This window comes from Lissotriton vulgaris, chromosome 8, assembly GCF_964263255.1.
Source record: "Lissotriton vulgaris chromosome 8, aLisVul1.2, whole genome shotgun sequence".
Lineage (NCBI taxonomy): Eukaryota > Metazoa > Chordata > Amphibia > Caudata > Salamandridae > Lissotriton > Lissotriton vulgaris.
The window spans coordinates 140,512,906-140,535,009 of record NC_141696.1 but is presented as its reverse complement, the minus strand read 5'-3'; positions in this window follow the sequence as shown (position 1 = coordinate 140,535,009).

The following is a 22,104-nucleotide window of genomic DNA, read 5'->3' as shown; positions in this document are numbered from 1 at the left end:
AGTGAAATCTTTAGTTACGGGCTAGTGTCCCGTGGGTGCGAAAAATCCAGACTTGGATAAAACGTCTGGATCAGGCAGACTCTGCAACTTTTGGCTACCTCAGATTTGTCCTCTTGAGTACCTAGGGACTGATAGTGGCAAAACGTCTGCCGTGGCTACCAACTTGTCGGCTTGGGCTACTTCAGCTCTAGTGTCCCTAGAGCTGGTTCCAGGAGAACTGCCAACTGATCCTTTGAGTCACTGCTGTAGGTTGGGTCTGGAAATCAACTTTTCCTTGAGCCAGGAGCCACAGACACAGTCCACAGTTTGCAAGCCCAAAGTGCAGCAGGTGCAGTCCTTCTGATGGTGCAGCCTCTCTTTCAGCTGGCCCAAGGGCAGCTGGGCAGTCCTTCTTCAGTCTTCTCCATTTCCAACGTGATCTAAGGGTCAGAGTGCCGGGGGTCTCATATTTATCCCAGGAAGGTGCCCTGAGGGAACCACAAAGTAACTAGCCAATGGGCGACTGGGTCCCCTCCTACCAAGTGACGAAGTTCCTGTGATGTGTGGCATATGGCTATCCCAGAGTGCCACATTCTTGCCCCTTTCAAGGTGGCATGTCCCTTCCTCAGTCGTGAGGGGCTTGGTAGCCCACTCTAGAGATGTGGCTACCAGAGGGCTACACACCCACAGTAAAACTAGTTTGGTGGCAGGTTTTCACTACTTGAACCTGTCTCCACTTTGTCTGCAGGAACAAAAGGCATCCTGCTCAGGGATGTTGGCACTACTTTCCTAACAAAGGCGGCTTCACCTTTGAAGCTCGTCCTTTGGGCTAACATTCTGAGTGGCATCCTGGGGTAGGAGGTGACACCTCCCTCTGCCGCAACTGCCTTTGTTCCTGTGCAGGGGTATTGGTCACACATCTCCCCATGCGGTCCCCGTGCTGGGGCTTTTGTGAGACCGCTGGGCTAGCTGGAGTACAGAGTGGTAACTTTCTAAAAGTTGCTAAACTTTAATTGTGGTGTTAAATTAGACTTGGCATCCGGTCAGGTTTAATGCTACAATGAATTTGATACCTTACATGACCCACTTAGTTAGTCCCTTTCAGGAGTTAGTCGGGTTGTGATGCCACTCAGGTACCCTGTATTAGCCAATGGGGCTACTAACTTTCTCCAGTGGCGGCAGGCATGGACCAGGGATGGTGAGGGGGTGTGGAAGGGGGGTAAATAAAAATAACATTTCTATCAATAGGTAGTAGAAAAGCTTTATTCGAGTTATAGACTCATAAAAGCACAACATACATATATATAAAAACATCACACTTAGTCAAGACATTTCATCCAATACATTAAAACGGTTGCGCAAGCTTAGTCGTTATAAAACAAAAAGATATACAAGTTAAAATTTCACATACCACCTCGCCATTACCTCCTCAACGAGTCTCTCCTCGTCCCTCCGCTCCAGAACAGAAATCACACAGGCTCCCTTGAGCCAATCACAACGCTGCAATGCAGCATTGTGATTGGTCTGAGCACTGTGGTTCCGCATTCAGCCAGGGAATGAGAGTCTAAGCATGTTCTCCAGCCAGGCTGTAATGCAGCCTGGGTGGAGAACATGTTAAGTGTGAATGAATGTTTGGCAGTCCCGAGAAGCCAGCTAAACATTCATGCTCACTTAGCGAGTGCAAACCACTCCTTCCCTGCTCTGTCAGTAGAGCAGCCCCACCCGCCCCGCCCACAAAGCTGCCGGAACAGGACAAAATTAAATGAAAATAACATTGATTTATTATCATTTTATTTTTCCTTACACTGCTGAAAAGCAGTGGGGCGACGCTCCTCCGGTGTAGCAGAAGAGCCGCCCCTGTCTTTATCCACAGCAAAACAACAATTTGGAAGTGTTGCTGTTAATACATATTAAAACATATATGCCTTGCTTAACAAAATACAGCTCCTTGCCATAGAGCTCCATAAGCCTTCTTTATAGGGAGACATACATATGGTTAAGGGATGGTGTGACTTCGAACTGACAGTCCAAATACAATATTTTCATTCTGCAGTGGCAGGCTAGGAGACATTTTGCACTTTGTTACATCCCTGGTGACACTAACAGTGCTGCAGCCCTGGGTGGACACTCTGCCTTACATGCCCCTGATACCATATACTAGAGACTTATAAGTAAGTCAGTCCTTGCCAATTGGGTGTTTCCAATTCGACATGCAATTGTATAGGGTCAGAACACTGGCACTGAGGTTTGGTTAGCAGTCATCAGTGCCCTCTGAAAGTCGAAAATCCAACAGCATCAGTCCATAAATGTGGGGGTGAACATTCAAAAAGAGGCATTTCCTACACTCCCTATCTGTGTTTTAACTGTGCATCTCCACAACTTTGTGTCCTCTCTCTACCTCACCCCTCTCTCTGCACCTCACTGCTTTGTTACCATCACACATCCATGCATGTCTCCTCTAACCACTTCACATCTTCTCTCTACCTTATCTCTCTTTACTTAATCTTTTGTTACCTCACCTCTCTATCCACCTCTCTATCCCTAACCTCTGTTCTTACCTCACGTATCTCGCTACCTCATCTCTCTACCCCACCTCCTTCTCACTATAATTGTCCTCCAAGTCACCTCACCATTCATTTGCTACCGAGCCTCTTCTCCTCCCCTCCCCTTTCCACCACTGTTCCTTCTACTTCACCTCTCACACTGGCTACTACTTTTTCTACTAATTCTTTCTCTAACTTTTTCTTGTTTCCTATCTTAATGAGACAGTTTGGTAGGGTTTACTTGTGATAACCAATAGCTGTCAATGAAAGCTCCTATTCCTAGCACTATGTGCTTATGTCTTAGTTCAATATGCTCTTGTCCACCAAACATCCACCAACCTAGCGTATTCTAACACAAGCATTGGCATAGCCAATAGGTCTCACCTTTGGGACCTTATAAGTGTGTAGCTATGCAACAGTTAATGTTGTTGCACCAAGGATATTGTGCTGCATAACTAAATACTTATATGGCCCCAAAGGCGAGACCTATTGGCTATGCCAATGCTTATTTTCCCTTTGATATGAGCAGTGCCCTCAGAAAAATGTTCTCGAGACAGTGGATAACCGTGGTAATGCTTGCTGGTTGGTGCCATCATTCTTTGTCAAATGTTTTCCTACAGATGCCTCATTAGATCTGCCCACAAGGATCATTACACACCAGACAGGGACTCCATTACCAGAAAGAAACGAGAGCAAGCATGCTTGTTATCTGGGTCTCCAATTACCAGCCCAAAATCGTTCTGTTGGGAATGCTGCCTCAGTACAGAACAGTAGGGCCTGCACAAAATAACCCCCCCCCCACCCCGTGCTCGGCCACCCTGCCCTCCCTGCTTCAACAAGTAAATTGCCTAATATTCATTAGACTAGACTCAGAAAATTAAACTTTTTAATGGGGACAGTTCTAGCCGCCTGTTGTCCAATGGGAAAAATGCAGCCTGTGGGAGATGACTTCAAGGACGGGATGTGTTCTGTGGAATGAGCCTGTCCTGCTTGGAAAGGCTGCTGTATGAAAGTCGTGTCCTGCTGGGAAAGCAAATAAGCCAGCCCAGAGAGAGCCGGGAAAGCTCCAAATCACAAGGTAGAGTTAGGCTGATAAGAGGACTTTGTTGCCGTAATGACAGGGCTTGGGTTTAACTCTTGCACATTTTATAGCAAGACTGCCTGGGAATAGTGTCTCGTTTTTTAGAACTCCACTCGCTCATCTGTCCTCAGAAATTAAATTTATTTTGAAGCCTTGCATTTATTGGATGAATATGCACATTATATTCTTTGTCTATCAATTTAACAGTACATGCAAAAAAAACATGTTTAAAGCGCATCAAAGCAGTATTGTTACCAAATTCGCAATGCGAAGTCCTTACTGTAGAAGCTAACAAGCTCAAAGTGAAAGTGAAAGGAAAGAGAGAAAAAGATAAGAGACAAGAGAGAGGAACAGGCAGAAGAAAGAGACAGATGCGCGAGAGCAGTGGAAGATAAAGAAAGAGAGAAAGGCAAGTGAGATATCAAGGAGGAAAAAACAAAACACAAAGAGATGGAAGCAAAAGGGACAAGAAAATACAAAAAATAGACACGGCAACGGAAACAAGGATGTGGTCGGAGCGGCAGAAGGAGAGAGAGGGCAGGAAGGGAAGATAGACAAAATGCACGCGATGGAATGGAATGGGAGCGAGAGAGGTAGGAACGGAGCAGGCTTGTGTGCGTGTGTGAGCGGTGGTGCGTGTGTGCGCGCTGGAAGCACTTTTTGGAAGCACATACTCGTGCTTGTGGCGCGCCCCTTCTTGCTCCCGCAAGGTGGATGCCGCCACGAGTATGTGCTTCCAAAAAGAGCAGAGCGACAGCTAATGGTACACCTATGTAGTGCATGCGCGCTGCGTAGGTGAGACATAAAAAACGTTGTTACAACAAAAAAATCTAGAACCGAGGGCAAAAAAGAAATGGCTTCTTCAATGAATGTTCAAGCTTTCTTCTGGCAGTAAGTGGCTAGTGGATGCACAGCTCCAGCTTTGTAGTTGCTTTATAACATATAATTCAACACTGTTCAGCATCATGAGGGTTTGAGTTAACTGAAAGTGGGTAATAACTATAAAGTTGTTTCGAACAAGGACCTAAATATTTGTCTTGCTCAGGTCCCCCAAAATCTTTAAGATGGCACTGAGCAAGGGTGTATTGAGGAAACACATCTAGGTGATGACACTATACATCTGGGGCGATAGTACGTTTGAGTACATCCCTTAATGAATACACATTTGTACACATTTGCTGTTTGTGAGTTTCAAAAGTGAATTTGCATTTGTAAATCAAGCCATTTCCACACATAATCTCAAGTTAGATGCATAAATAGCTTTCAATAGGGTCCTGTATACCTGCAATGACGAATGTAAGATGTTTAAATTCTGATTTCTAGATCAACCTATTGGCTAGTATTTTGGTAAAAGGAGATGCCCAAAAGTGTACAGCATATGTTTTACCAAATGTTGAATATTGTAAATAAGTTCAATAAAATATATTGAAATAATGTTTGGAGTCCTTTATTGACGTCAAAATCCCTTTGTACAAACACGTAAAGATCATGCTGTTTTTAGGTTTAGCCTATGTGGCACTTGCAGTGTGCTTGCCAAATCTTGTAACCAAAAAAATAATCTTAAAAGGGTGTACAGCCCACCTATTACTTACCATTGGTTGGCTCCCATATCACTCTTGCTTCCATTCTTCCTGTTGGTCAGTGCCTCCTCCGGCCTTTTGCTCGGCTTCACAACTTCATCCTTGCTGTGGAGCTTGGACCAAGTACTACTTCCGGCGGCCAATGTCTGGCTGTGCACTTGTAACATACTTTATTTTTTAAATTTTTACTTTCCAGCGTCTGCATTCTGTTAGTTGCTTGCCCGTCCCTCCCACAACCTCACTTCCGTCGCTGCATGCCCCTTTCTCGTTCATTGCTGGCCTGCCCCTACCACTACCCCGCTCCCATCACTGCATGTCCCTTCCCCCACCCCATCGCTAGTTGCCTTCCTCCTACCTCCATCATGGCTTGTTTTATATAGCGTGAAGTCCACTGGAAGGACTTGGAGCGCTTTACATGTGTGCCAGTTATATTACACGAGGGCACATTATTTTTTACAGGCACAGGGAAATGAAGTGATTTGCCCAGAATCACAGGATGGTTAGCCGGTGCAAAACTCAAACCTGGTTGCTTAGTTACAAAGCTAGCAGCTCTGGCCATCACGCCATAGCCTCTCCAGGCTCAGTGTTCCAGCTACTGGGCACTTGTTCAAGAATATAAACTCCATATTAAGTATAGTGCAAATAAATGTTTTAACATGTTTGTAAAAGTAATAAAAAAATAGCACTAAGACGTGGTCTGGTCACATCATAACACTTTTTTTTTTAACTTTAAGCTATGTAGCACAGCAGCTGCACCGCTGTGCAACATTGAAAAATAAATTGAAAAAGCCAATAGATCTTGTATAGGTGAAACCTACTGGCTTTGCCATTGCTTGTTTGACTCTACTTTCTAGTACAAATGCAAACGTCTGCTGTCATTTGCTAAATTGCCTTCAATAGGCCGTCCTTTATCTTCAAGGCAGTGGCAGTACCTGGGCCAATGGCCGCCGCAGGAGCGTGCCAGTAAATTGTCCGTAGAATGAGGAAGTGTCCCTGGGGGAGGCTGCATAATTCATGGCACACCTTAGAAACGCCTCGGAATCCGCCTGACAAGCATGATGAACGAGGCTGCAAATTTCTTTTCTTTTTTAATAGTTATTACTGTTTTATGGTTCCCGTTGGCGATAGTTGCCAAGGATTTTTAATTTGAAAGTGACGCAGGTAGAAAAAATATTGTGAAGACGAGCTAAAACAAAGGAAATGTGATAGAGCGGATACCTCAAACCTGGTTTGTGTTTCAAGTTTGAATGCGCATATCTGAAAGGGGTGCAGTGTCATGTGTAGGCACCAAAATAAAAATGGCCCCCATTAGCAAATCAGATAGCTGAAAAAGTGACCCACCTTTCCAAATTGGGGCAGTTTTACACTTCTGAAGATATGGTGTATAGGTGTTTAGCACTGTATTGAAGACTGCATGCATTTGTGCAGAAAATGGTTGTTGTAATACCAGGTAAATGGATAGTAAAAAGCGGCCCACCAGACCACAAAACAGGCCCACACACAGAACTGCTAGACCAGCCCTTCTGGCACCGCCAGATTGCCCTTTAGGCCAGTCCGCCAGGTGATATATTCAGTCTGTCCCACCTTTTATGTCGAGAGCACTTCATGCTGGGTCTTGTAGTTTTGCCATTTTCTTTGGAAGTATTGGATTATAAATTCCATCTTGCAGAACAAAATTGGATAAGGGTTGAAAACTGAATGCAAGGGAAATACAAAAATATAAAAGGTGGAATGCGTAAATGAATCTCAGCCTTTGGTCAGTACAAGAGAGCATTCCAGTCCATTCATATCTTCACCCAATGCAACTCGTGTCAGAGACGGCCACGTGCAAATATGTTTTGGTCCATGGTTTTCAGTCAAGAACACAAGCAATCACAGACCAGTTTTGGCCTCTTTGCACCTTTTTAAGGAGGAGCAGCTTGATTCCAATGGCACAGTGGGCATGGCGCCCAGGTCTGGGCATCCATGTCCCACTTAGCGTGCCTCCCCTAGAAAAAAACAAATGTGATAGGTGGAATGCTTGCATTAATCCCAGCCACTGGTAATTACTCGAGCGCATTACAATCCATCATTTTTTGCCTACTATGCCAATCCAGCCAATTGCACATTATTCTTAGTCCTGCTCCAAAAGGAACAGCCTGTCCAGGTCAGTACCCCACCAGATGTGAATATAAGTCTTGGTGGGCATTTTCACGGAGCTGCAACTCCAGGCCTGTATCCCTAAGGATCTTGGGGGCACATGCATCAATGAATGGGTGCGAATCGCAAAATTCGGCCGTTTGCGAATGCAATTTCATTATTTGGGATGCATCACAATTTTTGTATTGTTCGCAATTTAAGAAATCGCAAAATTGCGATTTCTTAAATTGCGATTGCATTTAAGGAATCTCAAATTGAGATTCCTTAAATGCAATGCATGAAACTTTAAAAAATAGCGAATTAGCACTTAGGGGGAGCAAATTACCATGAGGTTGAACCTCATGGTAATTTACGAAAACTTTGAAAAATGCACTTTTGTGCATTTTTCATAGTTTCATGTTGTGTACACACATGGCATGTGTGTGCACAACATATGTGCACAGATTGATTTCAGGGGTGCAACAGGGTGTCCTTTGGACACCCCTGCACCCTTGAAATCGTATTCTCAATTTGCGATTCGCAAATTGCGAATCGCAAATTGAGAATGTCTTCCCATTCATTCCTGTGGGCTTCTAGGCCCATAGGAATGAATGGGGAGCTATTCCTTAATTGCGATTCGCAATTTGCGAGTCGCAATTAAGGAATTTTAAGAAATCGCAATTTATTTAGCAATTTCTTCATGCATAGCCATTTGCGATTCCTTATTAGCGATTCCTTATTTTTCGCTAATAAGGAATCGCAAATGGCAATGTTGATGCATGTGGGCCTTAGAGTTATCATGTTTGATTTGTTTTGTTGAAAGCAGGTGCCCACTGCCCAAACCACTTGGGGAAGAAGAGGAAGCGAGGGAGAAGCAGTGACAACCTAGAGAACTGCACAAGGGAGACATACCATATTCCGAATGTCTTGCAATTAAAAAAAATAACCATATTTTTCACTTGAAAGCATGTGAAATCATTCTTTTAACAATCACGATGGCACAGCACTGGCCTCTTCCCCTTGTTCACCAGGAACGCAACAAGGATTTGGCCAACAAGCTAAAGAAAGACAAATATTAATATTCTCAGATTACTTAAGGAGAGCCGAACTTTAATGAGTAGTGCTCTAAACAAACAAAGGTGAGTGTTATAATGCTTGCAGCTCACTGTTTCAGGAAAAGAGTAAATAAGCAAAAGAACTATGTAACGTGTGTTCAAACGGACAAACAAACACTATGTCACCAAATTAGTGTTCCGCAAATATCAGAAAGCGAACTTTCAAATATTTAAAACATAATAAACATTTCCAGAGCACCGCTATATTATTAAAACAAGGTCCATCAATGCGACAAGTCCAAAGGCATTGTCCAAGGAACAAAAGAATGAAATTCACCAATCCAAAAAGCGTTATTCGACAAATAAATGTCATAAAAGCGAAATACATCTAATAAAACTCATTTTTGTTACAAGAAGTTTCAGTGCAAATAATTTTAAAAAGATTAATAAATACACATGAATCTTACACTGATTAAAAATCGTATTAAACATCTAGAATAAAGCATTAGATAAAAAATGGGATTGTCCTAATTAAAATTACAATAGGTAATTAAGCATACACAATGATTAAAAAGGATAAGCTGCAGACATAAATGCAAGATATTAATCAATCAATTGGTTAAAAGAGATTTTGATCTTATAGCCCACATCCAGCTCAGATATTTGGCTACAGTTGTTGCAATACATGAGAGAGTGTCATTTCGCAATATCCTCATTGAAGTGCTACATATTCTGGTAGACCACAATCTACATAATGGAGCCAACCATGCTTTGCGTGGAGCTGTGTATGCTGGGCACACAAAGAGAACATGTGCGTAAGACTCTTCACACTTATCGCAAAAGGGGAATTTACTATTGCCCTCATTTGCCCACTTGGCCGTGAAGGTTCGCAAAGGCAAACTCCCCACTCTAAACTGAAATGAAATTCAGTGAATAAGGGTCCAAAGTATGAAGACACCAAGTGAATCTGAACGTCCAAGAGCTTTTATTGTTTCTTTAGGCATTCAATTTAAATGAAATCCAAAAGTGGGACAGTCAACACATGTTTTGTCGTTTGATTACTTTTTCAAGGCTCAAAAATTAATTTGAAAAAGAGTACGCTTCACAAATGCTTCTAGCAACTGAGATGGGTATTTAAATACATTTACCTCGGAGCCCCGAGTACAGGAATCAAATGATATCGGACCGTTTTTTAAATCAAAATTTTCGTACAAGAAATCCAGTGATATTCAAATACGTGTGTAGGAAGTTGTGCTGAAGTTGTTGCAACCTAGTGGTTTACGCTGTAGTAGCAGTGATAGCCATAGTATGCCAGTGGTTCACAAGATTTAAAATGGCGGCAGCATCGTCGGTATGAATGCAAAAACACTGAGTAGTGGTGGGCATTTCCTGTTTAATGGATCGGGTGATTGCGACCACCAATACGTCCTTTACTGGGCTACAACAGAGTTTGACCTTCATCAAAATCAATTTAATGATTTCTCGAGAACTCCAACATGTGCTCCCTTCTAATGTCTCGGGTTTGGAGAAGCTCTCAGAGTACAGCCCATTGGAGGCGCGAGTACTGCTCAGTGAAGACACACCACATAGACGTTAGTATACAAACAAATCTCTTGTAGTGCTCACCCCTGATTCCTTCCCTCGACTTCGTTAAGCTTGGGCTCAAGATCTTGGTCAACTGGCAGATGATGATTGGCAGAACGCTTTGGGATCCCCGCAAGAGGCCGCCATCACAGCCAAGTTTGGATCATATGGTTGAAATATCTGCATCAGGTTTACCTACTAGGTCTAATTTGTGGAAACAGCTCTGCCTGTCTTGCTCGGCTTAGCGGAGGGGGGTTCCTCCACAACAGTTTGGGGCTGCTGAGTTCTCAATACATTCTGTATGGGACTTTAAGGGGGATATTGTTCTGGTCCCTCCCAAGCGATCTCAAATTAGCTCTACTATATATGACTAACAAATTAGAAGGTTATAAGATACAAGAGGGATTGAATTGGTGATGACCAAAGGCAATATTGCCAGAGCTTGGAAAAATTTTATAGCTCTGTCGTGGGATAAAAGGAAGAGGAGCCTTGGTGGGTTTATGAACCTGGAAAAAACAATATATGTAGCTAGTGGTTGCCGACATAAGCATGGTAGGATTTGAAAAGACTGGGTTCAGCATCAAAGGATTTTGCTTGGGCCTTATACCACACAGTCCTGGTCTCTGGACAGTGAAGTGCGCACCTTCAGGTCCTAATGGGCTACGAGTGCACTGATGGTTGCGGGAGGTGACTAGGAGTGTGGGTGCTGGATAGTCCATATGGCTTTTGAGCTAATGTTGTGTGCTATAGGATATGTTTTCTTTTATTTGGATGTTGTATCTGGAAATTATACTTTGTCAATTTCTTCTTGCTGTGCGGTAAAATGCTAAATGCTCAAAAAATGTTTTTTAAAATGTAAAATAATGATTTGAGCAGGAGGATTTTTTATGAAAACAAGAGCCTAGTCATGTCAGGACAGATTTTTCCATCAGCCACTTTAATAGCCTGTAGCATATAATCCTTTTTTAGGGAATACAACAGGGTTTCTCAGGTTGCACAGGTTTAGAAAGGTTATGAGGCACCCACTTTAGTGGTGTCCTCAGCCCCCTCAAGGGATAGGCGGGAAGCTCTCTGGAAAAGAGGGAGCTATGTGGCTCTGGTCGCGCATCTTGGTTATAACTGATACCCTTCTGTTAGGCAGAAGCGGGAGGGGAATAGGGAGGCTTGGCTTGGGGCTATCGTTCCCTTTTACCTAAGGACTAGCTTTGCTTTTCTTCCACCAATAGAAATGTGGGCAGGTGCAAGTGCGTGCATAACGATTACCACCATCAATGTGGCCTCTATGCAAATAATATACGCATGCAAATGAACCTCGGCATAACCATATATATATTGAGAGGGCGTGCCACTCAGTGCACCAATCCAGTAACAGGGGAGGTACCGTGTGCTTCTTAGATGTCCATTCATGATATCAGGGACTCGCAGATGGCTTGTCGAACTAGGTTATGAACTGTACAACACCGTAATGTCAATGACTGTCCTTTTAATGGATTTACATTGAGATTCACACATAACTAGCATTAAAACCAAAGTAGTACTACATTTGTAGTCTAATGGGAGGGTTAGGATTTGAATTAGGTTTTGGATATAGATTAGCCTTTGCTTAGGGTTAGGCCTTAGAGTTAGGGTCAGTGGTACGGATAGAGGGTTGTATTGTTGGTTGTGCATAGTTGTGCAAGGCTCTAAAATTGTCCACATAGGAGTGAGAAGAAACCAACACATTAATACACTGAAAATATCTACATCCCTTTATACAACAAGTAATTATAGCTTCCATGTCAAAGAGTGTCCAGATGTCGGTCTATTGGTCCACCCAGGAGCGATGCGCAGTGCTAGGGAATTAACAAGCCTCACATGTATGTGGTCTACGGGTCCAGTGTGTAGTGGTCTTAGTGATAGCTGAGGAAATCAACAGACTCAAGAACATGAAGACACTACACGTACATGGGTCTGTGGGGTTTACGCAGGAGCAGGGATGGTGAGACCTACGGAAGTGGATATTATTGGGATCTGGGGTGAGAAGCCATCAATATCTAACCTTGATGAAAGAATTATGATTATAGAAGGTGAGATGTAGGGTCGGGAGATGTAGAAGGGGAATACGAGTGAGATGATCAGGTATGGATTCTGTACCTAGGTCCTCCATAGACCTAATGGGCTCAAACAAGGAAGATGCGCTTAACCTTGCCACCCCTGACCTGGAGCCCAGGCAATGGCACATTCTGGAAGGTTGATTATAAAAAAGCAGTGAATGTTAATTGCCTGAAGGACGAGAGAAGCAGAGTGGTGAGTCATCTGAATAAGTCGGCCAATGGGGAAAATGCCATTCTCTGCAACTTGTGTTGAGATAAAGATGGGGGAAATGAGGGACTTGTAAGAGAGCTCTACTATCAGTTGAAAACAACCTACAAGGCACAGACCAACTGTGACCGTGGGGGTAGTGCGGGTTGGAAAAACAGGCGTGGAGGCCGTATAAGGTGCGCAATGGTTTTGGTATTTATTAAGGAAAGTACATATGAAGGGGCAGGGAAAGGAAAAATTAAACGGGGCTCCAAAAAGTAGGCTTCCGGGTCTTCTTCCTGGGAAATGGTCTGGACACCAAGTGGGTTGATCCTCGGCGTCTTCTCGGTATCGTTCCTCTGGTAGTCCTCAAAGGGCGTGTGGGAAATACAAAACAAAAGGAAGGAGCCGTTAGTCTTGTTAGACTATGGACAAAGGGTACCGCTTACCGAAACCAGGGAAGTGAGGCGTTTAAGAGAGACGGTGAGGAGGGAAAGGGGATCGACGGTAGAACGGGAAGTAAGAAGAAGTAAAGGGGACTAGCAACGCAGGACCGGGTTATCGCGTTGGGGTTTTGAAGGAGCGTGAAGAGCGGGGTAAGGGAAAAGGGTAGTGAGATTCTTCTAGGGCGTGCTATGCAATATATATAGTGAGCAGCATGACCCTTCTGTGATGGTTACTATATACAGTGCCCTTATCACCTCCCGCTTATCGTGTTTCAGTGTCTGCTCTCCCGGGTAGTGGGTACTCACCGGCTCCGCTGCAACTCTCCTTGAGTTGCGGCCGCTCCCCAGCCACCTCCTTTGGACACCACCACTTCTGGCTCCACTCCTCCTCCTTCTTGCCCGTCTCCGTTTCTCGTTCTGCTGCTCCCTTGCCTTGGATCTCCTGCCACGCCTTCACTCCACCGACAGTCCTTCCATCTTCGTACTTGCTGCTTCCTGCTTTCAACTCCTGGGGAAGGGTTGGACTTCCGGGGTCAGTCAGGTGTCCTTCCGGTACATCCGCGAAGGGGATTGGATCCTGGAATGACAGAGGACAGAGGGGTGGGGTTTTGATCACCACGGACAACCCGGGTCAGGTGAGGGGTTCGGATCACACCAACAATGCAGACTGAAACGCAAATGACGTAAAGCTACTCACTCAGGAAAGGTGGGCTGATGCCATCATTGTTACATCACTGAAGTTGAAGGAATTGTAAAAAATCCAAGTGTGAGAGCGCGGGCTTGATAAACAGGTGAGAAGGCTGTATATAGGATCAAAAAGAGTGTGGTTTCTTTGCAGTAATTGGAATATTCAGTGGTACAGAGGGTCTCTCCTCTTGGTCTTCTTCAGAACTACTCGTTGAGGAGCTGAAAGTAGAAGATGCTCCCGGCTCCTCTTCGGTCTTGGTGGGGTCTACCCGGAGGCTCATTGAAGGAGAGATATAAATGGAGTCGTCAGTCACTCTGTTTTACGTATTGTGCTTAAGTCTTTACCTGTCGCCGCACCTGAATTTAGGGAAAGAGAATCAAGAAAAATGTGCTCACGGAGGGGGGTGGACACAAAACCCAGGGAAAACGGTAAGGAAAGAAACCACCGTCTCTGTTAGTATGCAGTGGTTGGATATTGCCGAAATGTAACCAAAAAAAGGGGGGGGAAAGAAATCAAGGCAACAACAATAGTTTGTGTACTCAGTTATCGATTCACTAATAGTTTGTGCACTTAGTTAGCGATTCACTAATAACATGCAGGCATGTAACAATGTAACAAGACAAAATACTTCAATGTTACTTCAACTGTTGCCGGGCCGGTATTTAAATGTGCAAACAGGGTGAGTTATTTGCAGGTACAACCGAGCAAGATATTCCAATCACTCTTTTACTTTCCACCCGTCTCCCCTTAACGCACCTCCCGCCTCCCGTCTAACCTTACAAGTTCCCGGAGGCGGCACCACTCACCGGCTCCACAGCAACTCTCCTGAGTTGCCTCCGCTCTCCAACCTCCTCCGGCGGACACCACCAATCCTCGGTCCACCGTTCCTCCGCCTCCTCCTCATCCTCCTGTTCAGCTTCAGGTCCCGCGTTCTTCTGGAATCCTGCGTTGTCCTCAGGGTTTCTTCGGTGTTCGGTCTTCGGCGTCTCCTCTCTCTCTACTTGTCCTTCCTCGGTCTCGTTGGTCAAAGACCCCTCCTTCCTGTTTCCTCCCGTTTTCATTGGTCTCTCATAACCACTTCCTGGTTCCTCTCGGTCTGCTTCCGGGTTGTGTATTATGCCTCGCTGTGGAGAAACGGTATACGGGAACAATGATTGACATGCGCGCAATTCCTTTATGTCCCATGATGCATTGTGTAGTTGCGGAATCACAGAAGGTTCGTTTCAGGAGAAATCCCTAAAGGTAATGCAGCCGTCCACTTCCTCACATCCCCTTTCCCTTGCTGTCTTTCTACTGGGGATCTGATTGTGGGGAAATCTAGTTAAGTAGTACACATTTCCTTGGTCGATACCTTTCCTATGTTTGGTTTGGAATCTATAGGGTTGAAGTGACAAAAACCACCGGAGTACCCTCTCGGTATTGCCTTTATTCCGAGCTAACCGTTCTAAGGGGGCATGGTCAGTGTATATAGTAAACTCTCGCCCTTCAAGATAGTAGCTTCATGTATCTACAGCCGATTTAATGGCTAAGGCCTCTTTCTCTATGGTAGCATAGTTTCTTTCTCTGGGAAACAATTTACAGCTTATGTAAAGAATAGGTCTTTCTCCCTGTGGTGTTTCTTGTGATAGAACCGCTCCTATCCCTTGATCTGATGCGTCAGTTTGAAGGATAAATGGGAGAGAGTAGTCTGGACTTATAAGAAGAGTATCGGTAGTGAGGGATGTTTTTAGGGACTCAAAGGCCTGTATCATCTCAGCTGTTGGACATTTCAGCCTCTCTTCTGTTTTAACAGATTTTTGGAGTACATCCGTCAAAGGGGCTGCGATTTGGGAAAACCCCAGTATAAACTGTCCGTAGTATCCGAGTAGTCCCAAGAAGGCCCGTCGATCCCTTTTGGTTTGAGGCAAAGGTATTTCTGAAATAACGCTCAGTATAGATGTTTGTGGTCTTATTACCCCTTCTCCTAACAGATACCCAAGGTATCGTACGGTTTGTGCTGCGAGATGACTCTTTGCAGGATTGATTTTTAAACCGTATTGCCCTATGGATTTTATCACCTGATGTAGATGTAGCATATGTTGTTCCCAGGAATCACTATAGATTATAATGTCATCAATATATGCCCCTGCATATCTCTCATGGGGTTGTAAGATTACGTTCATGGCTCTCTGAAATGTAGCCGGAGCGCCGTGTAACCCAAAGGGTAATACCTTAAATTGGTACAATCCATCAGGTGTAGAGAAAGCTGTTTTTTCCCTATCTTGTTTTCGTAGTGGTATTTGCCAATATCCATTACATAAATCTAGAGTACTGATATATTTAGCCTTCCCTATTCTCTCAATCATTTCGTCCACCCTGGGAAGGGGATAAGTATCAAATTCAGAAATTTTATTGACTTCTCTAAAGTCAATGCAAAAACGTACCGAGCCATCTGGCTTCGGCAGGAGGACAATGGGTGAGTTCCACTCACTCACTGAGGGCACAATAATGTCCATCTGTAGTATCTTTTGTATCTCTTCTTTAATGGTTTGACGTCGGGCTTCCGGAAAGCGATAGGGGCTAAGGCGCACTCGCTTCCCTGGTGGGGTTTTTATGGCATGTTCTAAAAGAGTAGTTCTACCCGGAGAAGATGAAAAAGTATCCTGGATTGTTTCTAGCGTTTTTTCTAGGTCAGTCTGGAGTTCAGGGGGTAGGCCACTATCTATGCACTGACAGAACAAGGGAGTCCCTACTTCTGTTGTGTTTACATCTACTGGTACCGGGCCCTCCCATTTTTTTAACAAGTTCACATGGTAAATTTGTGAAATATGTCTAACAGGATCTATTTCAACCCGGTAAGTCACAGGAGTGACCTTTTCCAAAACAGTATAGGGTCCCTGCCACTGTCCCAATAGTTTTTGATCAGAGGATGCCATCATTAATAGCACTGCATCCCCTATGTTGAAAGATCTCAGCTTAGCTTTTTTATCATATTGTTCTTTCTGTGTCAATTGTGCTTCTTCTAAATTGTTCCTTACGATTGTTCTGATTTGACCAGAGTGAGTACGTAGACTAGAAACATAATCGGTTAGTGGCTTGGTATCATTGGGCTCTGTTTCCCATTTCTCTTGTGCCATTTCTAGGAAGGTACGCGGTTGAAGCCCATATAGCAACTCGAAAGGGGAGTATCCGGTACTCTTTTGTTCCTTACACCTAATGGCAAACAAAGCGAGAAGTAACATATCTTCCCATTTCCTGGATTCTAGGGCTAAGAGTTTCTTGAGGGTGTCTTTGATAGTTGCGTTGTATCTTTCGACTAACCCATCCGTTTGGGGATGATAAGGCGCCGTCCTAATTTGTTTTACACCTAACAGGTCACAGACTTGTTTCATCAATCGGGACATAAAGGTTGTCCATTGATCCATAAGGATTTCTTTTGGAAATCCTACCCTAGAGAATACAGTTATCATAGCTTTAGCTATGTTAGGAGCATCAGGCCTCCGTAACGGTAGGGCTTCAGGAAACCGAGAGGCATAATCTACCATGACCAAGACACCCACTACGAGATGGTAATAAAGGCCCTATGATATCCATTCGAACCCTACTAAAAGGCTTGCTCATAATGGGAAGGGGTTGAAGGGGTGCTCTGGGAGGATGGTATCTGCTGTTTCGTTGGCAAACTGGGCATTCTTTACAATATTTCTTAACGTGTCAGGCCAGTAGAACCTTTCTATGATCTGTTTTTCTGTTTTATCTACCCTGAAATGCCCTCCTAATAAGTGGCTATGAGCTAGGTATAGAACTTTCTCTCTAAAAGGGCCAGGTATTAGCAATTGGGGATTCTGGTTGGGGCTTTCTTTCCTGTATAACAATCCCTTCCTTTTGAAAAATATGGACCTACATGGTGAGGGTCTTCATCTTCTAAGGGCTTGCTCCAGGCCTCTTGTAATATCGGATCTTCCTGTTGTGCTGCATGAAAACCTCTATCAGTTTCCCAAGGATTTTCATCCAATATCGCCGACATAACCAACTGACTTTTGCCTTTCTCCGCCCTTCTTTGTCTCTTGCTTTTCCTATCCTTTGATGTTGGCCATTCTTTATTGATATCTTTTGAAAAAGGAGCAGTGGCCCACCAGTCTTCTTCTTCCTTGAGATTCTCATGTAACAGTTGAGACAGCTTTGGGTAGTCATTCCCTAGGATGGCTTGCTCTGGCAAGCCAGGGATAAGTCCTACAGTCAAGGTAGGTCCTGGATTGTTAGCATGTTGTATTTGGACTTGAGCAGTGGGGTAAGGCTTGATATCCCCATGGACACATCTTATAACTACTGTTCCATCGATTGGGCCCAACCGTGACCCGAGATCTTGAGGCCTAATCACACTATGGAGACATCCGTTATCCGCTAGGGCTGTCATGGGGCGACCATTCACGGCTACTGTACAACAGTAAGGTGGAAGTTTTTTCCTTGAGGGGAGCAGAAATAGTTGCGGGTTACCCCGATTTCGATGGGCTCCTCCCTTTGTCGACAAAACTGTGCGATATGTCCCATTCCCCCAACTGAAAACATTGGGGTCCAACAGGAGGAGGTCTGACCATAGGGGTTCCTGGAATAATAGTGACTGGTTCAGTTTTTTTCACGACAGGTGGCGGTCGAGCATGGCGATGCACTCCTGGACCGCCTGGTTTCCCTACATTCTCCTCTCGCCCCTTCTGAATTTCCCGGGCTCTATTGTATGCACTTGTTATCTCTAATGCGGTTTCTAGAGTCAGATTGGCCTGTTGTCGCACCCACCTCTGAATGGGTGGATGTAATGAGGTCAAATATTGTTCCAAAAATGCTTCCGGGTTGTGAATTATGCCTCGCTGTGGAGAAACGGTATACGGGGACAATGATTGACATGTGCGCAATTCCTTCCTTTAGGTCCCATGATGCATCATGGAAGGTTCGTTCCAGGCGAAATCCCTAAAGGTAATGTAGCCGTCCTCTTCCTCACACCAAGGGTCACACTAATTGTAGCATATGAGCTGTGCCCATTCAGAAGGGAAGTTGTAAGGCTGTGGTATTTAGCCAGGGATAAATTTTGAAAGGATCTACAGACCATGATGCCACCAAGGCTTCACGCTCTATCACCGAATAGTTCAGCTCACTCTCCATTGATGAGCATGAAGCAAATGCCATGGTTCTCCCTCTCTCCTTCCATACATCTGAGACAATACGGTCCCCACTCCACATGCGCTAGTTTCTACATTCAAGATAGATTTCTGTTGAGTGAGAACACCGAAATGTCATCTTGCAAGTAAATCACGTTCCTACCTCTCTGACAACTTCAGTCATGATATGTTAGAAAACGCTCAAAGCCGAGGATAACCCAAAAGGCATCCTCGTGAACTGGAATGTGCCTTCCATCGTGAAAAAAGCTCTCAAGCTTTTTGACTCCTCATGCAACCTGATTTGATGTTATGCCCTTTTGAGATCAAGTTTTGAAAAGTACTTTCCACCCATCAGCAATAAAAGAAGCTCATTGATATAAGGTAATGGAAAGTATCTATCACTACATGTTGGCTCAAACTGTGCAAGTCCACACAAAACCTAAGTCTGCCATCACTGTTTTTGCTATAACCACTGGGGAGACCCAGCTAGTGGCTTCTACCTGTTCTATAACTTCCCTCTATTATCATGTCTTCTAACAATTTTGTGTACCTCTCCCTTAACAATAACAAGCACTTTCCTGTGTTTGTGTCTCACAGGAACGGTACCTTGTTTCAAAACTATCCTGTGGACATATCCTTTCATTTACCGCAGTTTTTCATTAAATACATCTTTCATCTTATTTAAATCTCCAAAACACTCAAATCATCCACCACCAAAACTTGGCCGGGAGCATGGGCATCAATCACAATATGCAAGTCATATTGATGCATCCATCCTAAAATTGGTGGTCCATCCTCTGCTACGTAAACCTTCCCCTAAATACGTCTTGACTTGGATTTAATTGAAGATGAAAATATACTAATACGCCTATTCTTTCACTGTGATAACGTCTCGGATTTATGCCTTTAGGCATTAATGTAACTTGTGGCCATTGTCTCTCACACATTTTCTTAGGGACAATGGTGTATAAAGAACCAGAGTCAACCATTAGTTCAATACTTTTACCCAACTCTACAAAGGACACTTTTGGTCTGACTTTCCTTCCATCCTCATCTGCTTCAGGGTATACAATTAGAACACCATCTCCATTTTTGTCATCCCAAAATGTCTCTTTGGTAACTGCTACTTGTGATTTACTGTCTTTACACATGATAGCATAATGGTCTTTGCGACCAAATTTCCTGCATTCTTTGTTAGACGCATAGCACCACCTAGAATCACTTGCATGGAATGTGTTTCCACATCCTGTGCACATTTTAGTTTTGGCTCCTTTCTGTGATCAATTGATGTGTTTGCCAACTACCCTTTACATTTCTTGAGATTTCTCCTTTTTTCCAACTGCAGCAACCTCAACTTCTGTACTCATTTCTCTCATGCAATGTTCTTATTCTACAATTTTCAAAATGCTGAGAGCATCTTTTAACAACAGGTTCTTTGCTGCCCATAGGCGTTCCTGAGTCTTCTTGCACTTACACTGGATAATTAGTTGGTCTCTGATGAACTCATCCGTCATTTGACTTATATTTGGCTGATAACTTGTGTAGACAAGCAACAAAGTCTTCCAAAGATTCTCCTGGTCTCTGTGGTCTAGTATAACATTTGTATTTGGACATCATTTATTTTTCTTCTTTAGAAAATCTACATTTGAAACACAATTTGGCTTCCTTGTACACATCTTCCATAGGTTAGTTGTCGTTTTCACAGATCTCTGGTAGGTACCTAAAAATCTGATGACCCTCTTTGCCAAGGGTACCCAACAATAAAGCATTCTTTCTTATGGCATAAACTCTTCTTCATCTAGAGCAATTAAATAGTTTTTGAAGATATCTATACACTCTTCGAATTGGATACATGGTTGACCATGATGTGACAAAATGGAAGTAGTATAACTATGGAGAATGAAGCCATACTGTTCTAAGGTAATTCTTTTCTTGTGTAGAAAAGTACTCTATAACTTAAGGGTAAGAGAGCAGCTGTGCCCTGTCCAGTATGGTGTGATGGTGAGATGCAGCTGCTGCTCTTCCTCCTGACTCAGGGTTGGACGCATCTCTCGCTCTCCCGTGCTGCATGCACAAATACATGCAAATTCCTGGGGTTCGATCCTTAGTGCCCCAGCCACCACACAGCCAGCAATACAAAAACCTAGATTTTGTTCACGTTTTGAAGTAAGACGTTTTAAGTTCAAGAAGATGTTATATTTATGTAACCATATTTTGACCAGCTTTTCCTAGATGATTTTATTCAAGATGGCAAGAAGAATCCACCAGTATTTTCTAGAAGAATATCACTTCAACCAAGATAGCGGTTACCTTCTTAACTATATGTTTTGCTAATCCATCATGGCTCCACACCCTGCTTGGTTAGTAAAAAAGTGAACTCAGAACCATTGTTGTCCGTTTTTTCTCCACGGGATCCGATTGATGCTTATAATGGTCCACCTCCAAACGTCACAATGCCTCTTGTTTAAACACACAGAGGGATTGAGCCATTAGGTGAGGGATAAAAAGAACAAGGTAGCGAAAGGGAAGGGCCAGCAGGGAAGGGATATACCTGTAAGGGCAAAAACAAATACTTAGACATGCATACATGAATAACTGGCTACTCTCATATGATCTCGCTAAGGAGCTGTTGTGTACCTTGTGGGCTGGTTGAATAGTGAGTCTGTCAACACGTCTCCTCTATCGCCTCCTGTCACCCATAACAGCCTATCGGGACACAAATATAGATCAGAAACAAACACACTCCCCAGAGCTCAAAAACACCAATTGACTATTCACTGTGTTGAACATACCATGACAACCAGCGAGAGACGCTATAACTGGATTCTAAGAAGGTACAGCACACAACTGTACAATGAAAAGGAAATGGAATCCCACAAGGATGAAAGAAGTGCAAGGTATCCTTATTTACAGAAAACGGAGTGTGTGGGAAGCAAGAACCACTACACTCCGCTCTGTGCTGCATAAGGTGAAGACCTAGTCAGTAACCCTTCCCAATAGGGTATAGATACGCCGTCTTTGTTACTTATGACCAAAAACGATAAAGCCATACATTCAGCAGAACTGTCACTGACAAAGAACTGGCATAGTACGGTGGCGCGTAGTTTCGACTACCACTGCGCTCCGCGACTTTCCCCTCCAGTTATAAAAGAAAGATGGCTAATTCTACAGTCCCTTCCGAAGTTGAACACCACTCCAGGGCTGAGGGAACGGTAACGCGTGGCCGACTACCACCGCGCTTCGCTCTCCTGATCCTAGAACAAATGGATGGCGCTGTAGCAGGCAGCTACACGCAGAAGCGCACTCGCAAGGCACGGATTTTACCTGGAAATTCGACCACCGAAGAACTCCGTCCGAACTCCCGGAACAACTCGCCAAACAACGCGGCGTGTAGCGTCTCTCGACCTCCTCCAAACACGAACTCTGGAAATCCTGAATTACACGCAACAGAATGCGTGTAGATGATGCTTAAGTACTTCCCCCTCACCAGGGATTCTGGGGAATGTAGTTTATTACACCTGTTCCGGTCTAAACGTCCTTCTCCTCCGCACCTATCCTCACACATGCAAATACAATGCAGGCGCAAGAAAGGAGAAACCTTACAATTGTTCTCTGTATCAC